Raw genomic sequence first — 12,867 nt, forward strand, 5'->3', positions numbered from 1 at the left:
AAACATTGAGTCCACAGAGTACTGTGTTCAAAATGTAATTGAATTAATTCTTTTCTCTGCAGTTATGTCACCAACTTAATACACGGGATTGTTTCAGGGTTTGCTTTTGTTCATTCTTTTTCACTTAATTTTTCCAACATTTTATTATAAAATTTTCAAACAGGTAAGCTGAAAAAGTGTTCACAGGAAGCATCTGTACACCCATTCCCTAGAGTCCACCATTAGCATTTTACTCTATTTGCTTCACCACATTCATCTAAACATCCCCATATCCATCCACCTATTTTACGTTTTTGAAGGATTTTTAAAATATTTTATTTATTTGACACAGAGAGAGAGAGAGCACAAGCAGCAGGCAGAGCAGCCGGCATGGGGAGATGGAGAGGGAGAAGCAGGCTCCCCATTAAGCAGAGAGAATTTTTTAAATAAACTGCAGATATTGGCTTATTTCCCTCTAAAAGCTTCAATATCCGTATCATTAATACAGTTTTTGTTTATTTTTTCCATTTGTGAAATATTTACATAGTTCAAGAGTACAGAAATAAATGTTCAAAAGTCTCACTCCTCCCCCGCTCCCCCATTATAATTATTTTTTTAACATTTTATTTTTATCTGTCAGATAGAGAGAGAGCTCGAGTGCCCAAGCAGAGCTAGTGGCAGGCAGAAGAAGCTGGCTCCCCACTGAGCCCGACGTGGGACTTGATCCCAGGACCCAGGGATCATGACCTGAGCCAAGGCAGACACTTAACATGACTGAGCCACCCAGACATCCCTTCCTGCTCCCATTAAATAACCATATTCCATTTCCATTAGCTTCTGATTGAGCTTCTCTGTGTTTCTTTTTTATGAAGATAAAAGTACGGATGTATATTCTCATTGCTTTCTTCAATAAAGGTAGAATGCTATATATACTCTCATTCCACTCTTTTCATTTAGTGGCATATCATGGGAATTCTCCATTTCAGAGATCTCCCTAATTCTTTGTGTGTAATATTGTGTAGATAAACCATAATTTACTCAATGGTTATCAACACAAGGTCAATACTGTTTTATTTAGACTGATGGCTCTTAACTGATTTTCCCCATAGGGGTTATTTGTCAATGTCTGCATTTTTTTTTAAGATTTTTTATTTTGGGCCTGCCTGGGTGACTCAGCTGGCTGAGCATCTGCCTTCAGCTCAGGTCATGATCTTGGGGTCCTGGGATTGAGGCCTGAAGTGGGGTCAGGAGGGAGCCTGCTTCTCCTTCTCCCTCTCCCCCCACCTTGTGCTCTCTCTCTCAAATAAAAATATAAAATTTTTAAAGATTTTGTTTATTTATTTAACAAAGAGACAGCGAGAGAGGGAACACAAGCAGGGGGAGAGGGAGAGGGAGAAGCAGGCTTCATGCTGAGCAGGGACCCCCGATGCAGGGCTCCATCCCAGGACCCTGGGATCATGACCTGAGCCGAAGGCAGACACTTAACGACTGAGCCACCCAGGTGCCCCAAAATAAACAAAATCTTAAAATAAATAAAGATTTTTAAAATTTTTCAGTAATCTCTATACTCAACACAGGCCAGAACTTACAGCCCCAAGAGCAAGAGTCTGGCACTCCATAGAGGGAGCCAGCGAGGTGCCGCTCAGTGTCTGCATTTCTGTCCCTCACCACTGAGGGGAGCTCCTGGCATCAAGTGGGTAGAGGCCAGAGCCGCCCCACAGTAAGGGGTTATCTGGCCCCAAATGTTAAGAATACCTGATTTATACATTTATCCTTCCTGCCTACATTGATTTATGTCAAAGCAAGTATCAGACCATTAATCTCTAAGTACTATTTACAGATAAAAAAACATTAGAGTGATACCCACAATACCACTGTTACACCTAATACCTTAACGTCATCAAACAGAGTGTTCCGATTTCCCTTATTACTTTTTTATAGTTGGTTAATTCAAACAAGATCCACAAGTTGCATTTGTTAATATTTTTTCTCATATTCTACAAATCCTTCCCGCTACTTTTTTTTTTTTTTTTTTTTTTTTAAATCTTGCTATTTAATTGTTGGGACAACATAGGTTATGTGTCCTGTAGAATTTCCTACACTTTGGATTTTGTGGATGGCATCTCCACGGTGTTTAACATAATTCTCTGTCTTTCGTATTTCCTTAAACTGGCAATAGATTTCCAATTCAGATTCACTTTCAGAACAAGAATACTTCATAGGTGGTACCTTTACCTTTAAAGAGATTTCCGGGACCAAGAAGTGAATCTTCATTTCTAAAGTGTAACCCTGGCGATCTGGAAAATAAACTCTGAACTCCCGACATTCTCATATTAGGAAATTTAGGAGCAGAGAGAGTGTGACGAGTCCACACTCCCCACCGTTTTCTCAGATGGCAGTTTCACTGAGGGTGATGACCTTTGGGAGCTTCCCCAAGCCTAGGGAGTCCCGCGCAGTGTCCCTACTAGCTGCCCAGTGCCTAAGTGAGATGACTGGGGACTGAGACGAAGGACTTCTAGTTACCTGACAGCCTCTGGGCCATGTGGATCTAGTCTCCTGGGCATAATAAGTAATACACAATAAACTCCACTCTAGGGAGGCCGAAAAGACAATCTGATTTAAAACGAGCTACTCATCCTACTTCTTGGGAGGGAAGGGCTCAGTCAGAACCGGGTTCTAAAGGAGATAAAGTATCTCTGCGTGAGCGCACAGGTGCACAGACACCGGCACTCCCCGAGGTCACTGGAGAGGTAACTCGTCAGCACGGCAGTGGTCCTGGTAGTTGATAAGTAGAAGGAAATTTTGCTGAGTAAACTACATACTACATTCCCAGTTTTCCTGTTAATACCAGGTGGTGCTGGTGAGGGACGGCTGCAGACAGAGCTGCTGGGCACCCAGCAGCCAAAGGTTCCCTGTCCCCTCCCGGCCGCCCCCAGGGCACTATTGCAATACAATGGCTCTGGCCTTGGGGAGACACCTTCCAGTGGGCAGCTTCGTGTGGTGCCCTCGAGGGTGGCTTTCAGGCAAGCCCACAGGGATTTCCAGCAAGTTCCTTGGGCGAAGCACCACAGGACTTGCCCGCCTCTGGCATGCCCTCTCCAGCAAGGTCCAGATCTCAGCACAGGCGGGTCTGCCCTGAACGTGTTCGGCGAGCGGGACGAGAGCCGCTCCCTCTGCTGCAGCCCTGGCGTTCTCTTTGCTTCTGTGGGTGCCGAGGAAGAGCGCCTCAGGAATTTCCTCCTCTCTGGGATCCAGACCTCACCGGCAGGGGAGTGACATTAGCAGAAGTCACTGAGGAACTTGGAAATCTTCCCTCCGGGAGCGGACAGTGAATCCGGAGCCACGAGGCGATCGGTTGGTGCCCGGCACGTGTCCTGACAGCAGCCCGTCTGCTCTCGGTCCCTCTGGTCGCAGGTGCACTGTTCACCTCGCAGGTTTTGTGAAATGGCATATGTGGAATGTGTCATAAGACACAGACGTTAAGATAGGATTGAAGTTATACGGCAGCGGAATGAGATGACGTGGCTTTAAGGACGCCTTTCCTTGATTTCAGCTGTTCTGAGACCAACTTTGCTGACTTTTCCCGGGCTCTGGGCCACCTGACCGTCCCCTCAGCCAAGCTCTGTTCGTCTTCCAGGCCGTTATCCTCCGACGCACGGACACTCGGCGGCGGACAAGGTGGGCCCTAACCTTCCCTGGGTGCGGGCCTTCTATCCACACTCTCCCCAGCATCCAGGCGGGGTCTCTAGGGACCTGCCTGCGTTACCGCAGCGTCTTCCTCTTCTGGCCTTACTGCAATATAACTTACATACGATAGAATCAGCTGTTTCAAGTGCACAGTTTATGAGTTCGGGTAATTACACAGAGTCGTGTAACCACCACCACGGTCAAGACACAGAACGTCTCCTTAACCCTCAAAAAGCATCCTTGGCCTCAACTACTTTTGAGAACCTGAATTATATCCCTGCATTTTCCGCTTTCAGTACTCTGGGCTCACTTTCTGGGCTGGTCACCTCGTGTCACCTTCCTGAGAAACAGCTCTATTCTCATCCTACTTTGCAGACGAGAAGGAATGGAGCTCAGTGACTGAAGAACCTTTCCCTGGCTCAACTAAAAGGTGCACTCTAGGTTTGTTCATAGCCATTTCCCCTCCGGTGGTGGCGGTGGTGTTTCGTGATCGTGCTCTATTTCTTAACGCCTGAAGCAGCCCTCACCGGGACACAGAGACTATCACCACATGGACAGCAGGATCCTGGAGACACAGGGAAGGACTCCTGCTGTCCAGTCCCTAAAGTTGTCCCCACTCCCTCCTATAGTTTCTTCCCGTCTCATCTCAGACACCTCCCCCTTATCTTGAAGTTAACCAGTTTATGTCTGCTACGTGCAGCCTGAGATGTTCTTCCAAGCTAAAACCTATTAATAACAGATGTAATTCTCCAAACAGACTAGAATTGTTCTCTCACTGCTGCTGGAAGCTTATTCCCAAGAGCTACGGAAACTGGGAAATGTAATATGGTTTATTGACCATGCCTGTTCCTGCACTGGGAAAGCCAGAAGGTCTCCTTCCCTTTTCTAAACTCAAGTCTGGCCATTTCCCTTCGAGCTAGTCCTAAGCTTTCCCTCTGTCTCAAAATTTTTATTGCTTTTTTTTTTCATATAGGCAATTATTTTCATTCATCTTTCATAAGCCTCCCACTTGTTCCTAGTGTCTATGAATAAAATCCTGTACCTCCTGCATTATGTTTACATTAACCCCAAATTTTCTGACAGGTCTATACAGGGACACGTGTTGTGTGTTCATAAACATGTTACCACAGGAGTCAGAACTTCCTAAGACTGGTGAGGTAGGATGTCAAAAGCTGAAATTCTGACCTCATATTCAAAACTCGCTCAAAAATTATTCTTTCGGGGCACTGGCTGGCTCACTAAGAAGGGCATGCAACACTTGATCTCAGGGTCGAGAGTTCATGCCCCATGTTGGGTGCAAAGACTGCGAAAATAAGTAAATAAATAAACATTGAGGGAAGAGTCCAAGATGGTGGGGGAGGAGGAGACCTTAGTTTCGCTGGGTCCCAGGAATTCCGGTAGATCACTGCCAGTCATTCTGAACATCTGTGAGCTCAACCGGATATCGAAGAAAGAACAGCTTCAACTCTACTAACAGACAACTGACCACTTTCTGTAAGCTAGGGCATGCGGAGAAGTGAATCGGAGGCCGTATATGGGAAGATAAATCACAGGGAGGTGGCGGGGGGCTCTGTCAGCCGGCTCCCAGCAGGCGAGAGAGCTGCAGAGCACAAAACCAGAACTCTTAGAAGCCTTCTCCAGTGAGGGATATTGCTCAGGGGGCAAAGCTGGGCGGAATCCTATGTGGTTCAGGGTAGTCTCAGGATCCCCAGGGTCACAGGAAGACCGGGGGCGCCTAATTGGAGCAGAGCTCCCAGGCAATACAGTGGGGAAGCCGGCTGTAATCAGGGAGCTGAGGCAGGGGCTCTCCGCTCAGGGTTACCTTAAACCATGATCCCTGGTGTAGTAGGGTCACTGCTCTTCGAGCAGGGACCCCACAAGTGGCAGATCCGGGAGACTCACCTTCCGCCTCTGGGAGGAGTGGCATGGGAGCACACGGCAGGAACCTGCTGGGTTTGGAGACTCCAAATGGGGCCGAGTGCCAGAGACAGAAATGCTCAGTCACAGGCCGGGTGAGCTCCAAATGTGGCCGGAGACCAGGAAGATGGGAGGGATTGACGGCCTTTCTCCAAGGGCACACGGAGGAGTGGGGCCCCGAGTTCTCAGCTCCTCTGGACTGGAGACTGGGAGGCCACCATTTTCATTCCCGTCCTCCAAAGCTCTACAGAAAGCATTCAGGGAACAAAAGCTCCCAGCCTAGCCCCTGGCAAGGGCAGTGTAATTCTGCCTCGGGCAAAGACATTTGAGAATCACTGCAACAGGCCCCTCCCCCAGAAGATTAGCAAAAACAACCAAGACCAAGTTCACTGATCAATGAGAACTGCAGAACTCCAGAGCTAGGGGAAAGCAACACATAGAATTCATGGTTTTTTTCCCATGATTTTTGTCTTTCCAAGTTAATTTTCAAAAATTTTTTTCTCTTTTCTTTTTCAACCAATTTCTTATCAACTCTTTTTAAAAATACTTTTTAATTTTCATTTTTATAGTTACATTCTATCCCTTCATTGTATTTGATTTTATTTTTGTATATACAAACGTTTTTCGTTCTTTACTATTTTGGGATACAGTTTCTTCTAACAGACAAAAATACACCCAAAATCTATGGCTCTGTTCTATTCACCTGTCTGATCATATTCTTTTTTTCCCCCTTTTTTCTTCTTCCTTTTTTTTGGTTAAAGTCTTTTAATTTTCATCTTTAGAGTTACATCCTACTTTTTCAATGGGTTTAGTTTTATTTTTGTATGTATGTAAGTTTTTCTTTCTTTACAATTTTGAGATGTAGTCTTCTCTAACAAGCTGACCCAAATACACTCAGGAATTAGTGTATTGCTCTGTTTTAGTCACCTGTCTGTTTATATCCCTTCCCTTTTGTTGTTGTTTTTTTCCTCTCTGGTTTTTCTTGTCTTTCAACTTTCATTTTTACTATTACAATCTATCCTTTCATTGTATTTAATTTTATTTTTGTATATATATATATTCTTCTCTGTTGGAACTATTATCCTTCTCACATGGAACTATTCTCCAGAATAGATCACATGCTGGATCACAAAACAGGTCTCAACTGGTACCAAAAGTCTGAGATCATTCCCTGCATATTTTCAGACCACAGTGCTTTGAAAGTAGAACTCAATCATGAGAGGAAATTTGGAATGAACCCAAATACATGGAGACTAAAGAGCATCCTACTAAAGAATGAATGGGTCAACCAGGAAATTAAGGAAGAATTTTAAAAATTTATGGAAACAAATGAAAATGAAAACACAACTGTTCAAAACCTTTGCAATGCAGCAAAGGTAATCCTAAAAGGGAAGTGTATAGCAATACAAGCTATTCTCAAGAAACAAGAAGGGTCTCAAATTCACAACCTAATCTTACACTATAGAAGCTGGAAAAAGAATAGCAAATAAAGCCTACACCCAGGAGGAGAAGAGAAATAACAAAGATCAGAGCAGATATCAATGAAACAGAAATCAAAAGGGCAGTAGAACAGATTAACAAAACCAGGCACTAGTTCTTTGAAAAAATTAGTAAGACTGATAAACCCCTGGCCAGACTTATCAAAAATAAAAGAGAAAGGACCAAATAAATAAAATCATGAATGAAAGTGGAGAGATCACGACCAACACCAAAGAAATACAATTATAAGAACATATAATGAGCAACTATATGCTAACAAATTTGACAATCTGGAAGAAATGGACACATTCCTAGCGACATATAAACTACCAAAACTGAAATGGTAAGAAATAGAAAACCTGAACAGACCCATCACCAGCAAGGAAATGGAAGCAGTAATCAAAAATGTCCAAACAAACAGAGTCCAGGGCCAGATGGCTTCCCAGGGGAATTCTTCCAAATATTTAAAAAAAGAAGGACAGTCTCTTCAACAAATGGTGGTGTAAAAATTGGACAGCCACCTGCAGAAGAATGAAACTGAACCACTATCTTACACCATACACAAAGATAGACTCAAAATGGATGAAAGAGCTAAATATGAGATAGGAATCCATCAAAACCCTAGAGGAGCACACAAGCAGCAACCTCTTCCACCTTGGCTGTAGCAACTTCTTGCTAGACACATCTCCAAAGGCAAGGGAAACAAAGGCAAAAATGAACTATTGGGATTTCACCAAGACAGAAAGCTTTTGCACCACAAAGGAAACAGTAGACAAAACCAAAAGACAACCGACAGAATGGGAGAAGATATTTGCAAGTATCAACACCCAAAACCAAAAAAATTCAGTCAAGAAATGCACAAAGGCACGAAGAGACATTTCTCCAAAGAAGACATAAAATGGTCAACAGACACATGAAAAAATGTTCCACATCATGTGGCATCAGGGAAATACAAATCAAAACCACAATGAGATCCCACCTCACACCAGTCAGAATGGCTAAAATTAACAAGTCAAGAAACCACAGATATTGGCAAGGATGTGGAGAAAAGGGAACCCTCCTACACTGTTGGTGGGAAAGCAAACTGGTGTAACCACTCTGGGAAACAGTATGGAGGCTCCTTATTCCTTATTTCAACCCTTAAGTTGAAAAGAGAGCTAACCTATGACCCAGCAATCGCAGTACTGGGTATTTACCCCAAAGATACAAACGTAGTGATCTGAAGGGGCACACACGCCCCAATGTTCATAGCAGCAATGTCCACAATAGCCAAACTATGGAAAGAGCCCAGATATCCATCGATAGATGAATGGATAAATAAGATGTGGTATAGGGTGCCTAAGTGGCTCAGGTCTTCCTTTGGCTTAGGTCATAATCCCAGGATTGAGTTCCGTATCAGGCTTCTTGCTCAGCGGTCTGCTTCTCCCTCTGACTTCCCCGCCTCCCCCACATGCTTTCTCTCTTTCTCTTTCTCTCAAATAAATAAATAAAATCTTAAAAAAAAAAAAAGATGTAGTATATACAATAGAATACTACTCAGCCGTCAAAAACGAAATCTTCCCATTTTCAATAACGTAGATGGAATTAGAGGGTATTATGCTAAGTAAAATAAGTTAGAGAAGGATAATTATCAAATGATCTCACTGATATGTGGAATTTAAGAAACAAAACAGAGGAGCATAGGGGAAGAGAGAAAAAGAATAAAACAAGATGAAATCAGAGAGGGAGACAAACTATGAGACTCTAATCATAGAGAAACAAACTGAGGGTTGCTGGAGGGGAGGGGGTTGGGGGATTGGGGGATGGGGTAACTGGGGGATGGGCATTAAGGAGGGCACGTGATGTACGGAGCACGGGGTGTTACATAAGACTGAGGACTCACTGACCTCTACCTCTGAAACCAATCATACATTATATGTTAATTTTAAAAAAGAAATAATCATAACAATTAAAAAATAAATATTACAGTGAAAAAAACTAAAAAAATGTATTCCTTTCATTAAGAACAAGATGAACAGATTTTCAAGGAAAAGGGTTTTTCTCCTCTTGAGAGCCTTTTCAAACTTTTTGGAAGTAAGCTCTGTGCCCAATATGGGGCTAGAACTTGGGACCTTAGGATCGAGAGCCGCACGAGAGCCCTTTTGAAATGTAGGAACCGCTTAGCTCTGCTTCTAATGCAGTACAGTTGAAACGACATGAGCACAAAAAAGGAAAAGCGCACACATACGGCCGGACTGCTCGGGGACTTGCTCCAAACAGTCCTGGAGCCTGTGCTGGGTATTCCCGCTTTGACGGGAGGACAAGCCGCTGAGTAGGGCAGACTGGGAAAGCTGAACGCTTTCTGTTATGGGTTAAACTGTGTGCCCCACCCCCTCATAGGCTGAAGTCCTAACTCACAGTATCTCACAACGTGACCTTATTTGAAGATAGGGTCTTTACAGAGGCAATCAAGTGAACACGATAGGGTACAACCTTACTCCGTGTGGGCTATTATGGCAAAAATACCAGAGAATGGGTGACTTATACAATAAACACTGATTTCTCACAGTTCTGGAGGTTGGGAAGTCCAAGATCGAGGTGCCTGCAGGTGGTGTCTGGGGAGGGCCTGCTTCCTTGTGCTTCTTGGCCACTTTTCACTGTGTCCTTACACGGTGGAAGGACTGAGGGAGTTCCTTGGGGTCTCTTTCATAAGGGTGCTGATTCCACTTATAACTACTGCCCAAAGGCCCCCAGTTCCCCATAGTATCAGGTCGGGGATTAGGCTTCAAAACTTTAGAGGGACACGAACATTCAATCTATAGCAGATCCTAACCCAATATAACTGATGTCCTTACAAACGGGGGAAATTTGGACACAGAGACCCATGCAGGGGGAGGAGGATGGGAGGAAGAGCAGGGAGAAGGCAACCATCTCCAACACCAGGAGACAGGCTTGGAACAGATCCTCCCTTTATAGACCTCACAAGGAACCAACGTCTGCCACTGGAGAACAGAGCGGCAGACTGGACACAACGCTTCATGGTTTTTGGTTCCTTTGAAACTAATAAGACAAAAGGCATAATTTGCTCGCTGCTTCATAGATGTCCTACTAACCCATCAGCTGAGCATGGGCTGTAGTGCACTTCCAGGCCTTCCCAGTCCAAAGGGAACTCGAAGGACATCCTAGGTCAAGGTCCAGGCAAGGCTTTCTTTCCCATTGTGATGCCTAATTTTAGGTCAACTTGACTGAGCCATGGCGTGTCTCGATACTTGGTCAAACACTATTCTGGGTGTTTCTCTGAGGGTGTTTTGGATGAGACTAATGTTTAAATAAGTAAACCAAGTAAAGCAAATAGTCTTCTGTAATGTGAGTGGGCCTCACTCAATCAAACGAAAGACCGACCCTCCCCCAACCCCATGCTCTCAATCCCCTCTTCCCCTCAATGAGCACGAATTCTCCTGCCTGATAGCTGAACTGGGACACAGGCTCTACAGCAGCTTCAGGCCTTCAGAGTCAAACTGGGACACTGGCCCTGCAGATTCTGGACTTGCCGGCTGACATAATCATGTGGGCAAATTCCTCAAATCTGTATCTATCCTATTGGTTTTGTTTCTCTTGAACAAATACCTAATACACCCATCCCCACCTTATGTAGCTAGCCCGTCATTCTCATCTCATAAGCTGACTCAACAAGTTAACTTTTGTAAAATTAACTCTGTGAATTTTGTGAAAATTTTCTCCATGCCCAAATCCTTTCAGACATGACCTGGGTTTAAAAAATAAAATATAAATAAATATCAAAGGAAAGAGAAATTAATAAGAAAATTTCTGCTTTGAATGCACTTGTTTTGAAAAGGGAACACTGAGAGCCCATTGGAAATTTCAGCAGTTTCTTTACACAAGCGACAACCAGCTGACCCAGATATGTCTTTTGTAAATAATGAACTTCTCAGGATCAATACTGGTTCTGAAAAGTGAAAATTAAAAAACCCTTTGAAAATACAAAGACATTGGGGTGCCTGGCTGGCTCAGGAGGAAAAGCATGCAACGTTTGATCTTGGGGTCCTGAGTTTGAGCCCCACACTGGGTATAGAGATTACTAAGAAATAATAAATTTTATGGGGCACCTGTCTGGCTCAGTTGGGGGAGCATAGGACTCCTGATCTTAGGGTCGTGAGTTTGAGCCCCATGTTGGGTGTAGAGATTACTTAAATAAAATGAGAGAGAGAAAGTGAGAAAGAAAGAAGCTTTAAAATTTTTTTTTAAAAATAAAATACAAATACAATGAGAAGAAAAATTACATATAATGGTTTAACTACAAGGTGTATGTTCATCGTGGACTGCATTTACTATGTGTTTTTTCATTTCCTTGGTCCTTTACAATCATCTGTTTACTACCTTTTATCTTAAAGCTGCTTTATCATCATTAAAACTAGTACGTATCTCATGTTATTATTAAAATGTTACCTTAAAGACAAAAACACTAGGGTACCTGGTTGGCTCAGTTGGTAGAAGATGTGACTCTTGATCTCCAGGTTGTGAGTTCAGTCAAGCCCCATGTTGGGCATAGAGCCTATTTAGAAAAATTTAAAAATTAAAAAATAAAAACCCAAATTCTGATAAACTGCTTGAATCTGAATTTCTTTTCTGCCCTCATTTTTTTTCAACTTTGTGCCCATTTCAGGTAACCTAAAACATAAATACAACTATTTGTGTAATCCAGAGTAGAGGAATTAAATCACTCTCCAAATGATCCTATATGAGCTTTTAAAAAAGAATGTAATAACTTGTTATGTGTTTCCCCGAGGGCAGCTTTCAGAAAAATAGGGATTATCATGTAATAGCAATTTCTGAACTCTGGCTGAAAACCGTGGCAATTTAGTTAAGCCTTAATAAATGATAGATTTTAAAAAGGTACATACATCTCGGTTGGACTTATTGCCTTTCAGTAACGTTTTAATTTTTCGTTTCTCTTTATACCATGTTAGATGACTTGGTTTTGTTTTTTCTAGTACAGTACATTATTGTTCTTCTTTCCCTCATTCTCTTCCCACAATCTGATTATAAATGTTCTTAGGCAAGATACGAACAAACAGCTCTATAATGCATAGCAACGGAGTCCATGCTCGGCTAGAAGTGGCTCATAGAAAGATTACAGAAAAATATCCACGATTTTTTTTTAACTTGTGCAGCATAACATTGCCATCAACTGAGGGATTATACATGACCCAATGTTACTGCATAATCTTAATTCGTTCAACACCCTTGGTTTCCTGAGTGCAGATAAGACTACAGGATATTTGGATGTCTAGAGCCAAATTCTGATAAGACGACAACCACTTGTCCTTTTTTCCCAGATCCCTACAAAACTGTTTTCCCTATAAATTTGTTCTTCAAAAACAGTATGAAAGCATACATGGTAGAGACATTCCCAGTAGTTCCAGGGTTTGAGGATCTTCTGCTTCTGGATAGAGGAATATTTTCAGAACCTCCCTCTTTCCTTTTGTGGATTTTGAGTTAGAAGATCTAAAGTCTCAGTCTGTCAATGGCTAGTGGTCTGAGATCTTGAGCTTGTAATTTAGCCTCTCAGTCTTGTCAAGAAGCGAGTAGAAAACATCTACCTACAGGGCTACTAAGGAAATTCCGTGGGATAACGTACAGTGTGGTATTTTAGCACAGTCACGTCTCACTGAAATACAATGTGAGCTACAAACGTGAGCCACATCTATCATTAATTTTTTTTCAGGTAGCCGTATTTTAAAAAGTAAAAGGAAACCAGTGAAATGAATTTTAACAACACTTGCATTTAACTCAGTATATCCAAAG

This window comes from Lontra canadensis, unplaced genomic scaffold (assembly GCF_010015895.1).
Source record: "Lontra canadensis isolate GAN:19392208 unplaced genomic scaffold, GSC_riverotter_1.0 scaffold21, whole genome shotgun sequence".
Taxonomy (NCBI): Eukaryota; Metazoa; Chordata; class Mammalia; order Carnivora; family Mustelidae; genus Lontra; species Lontra canadensis.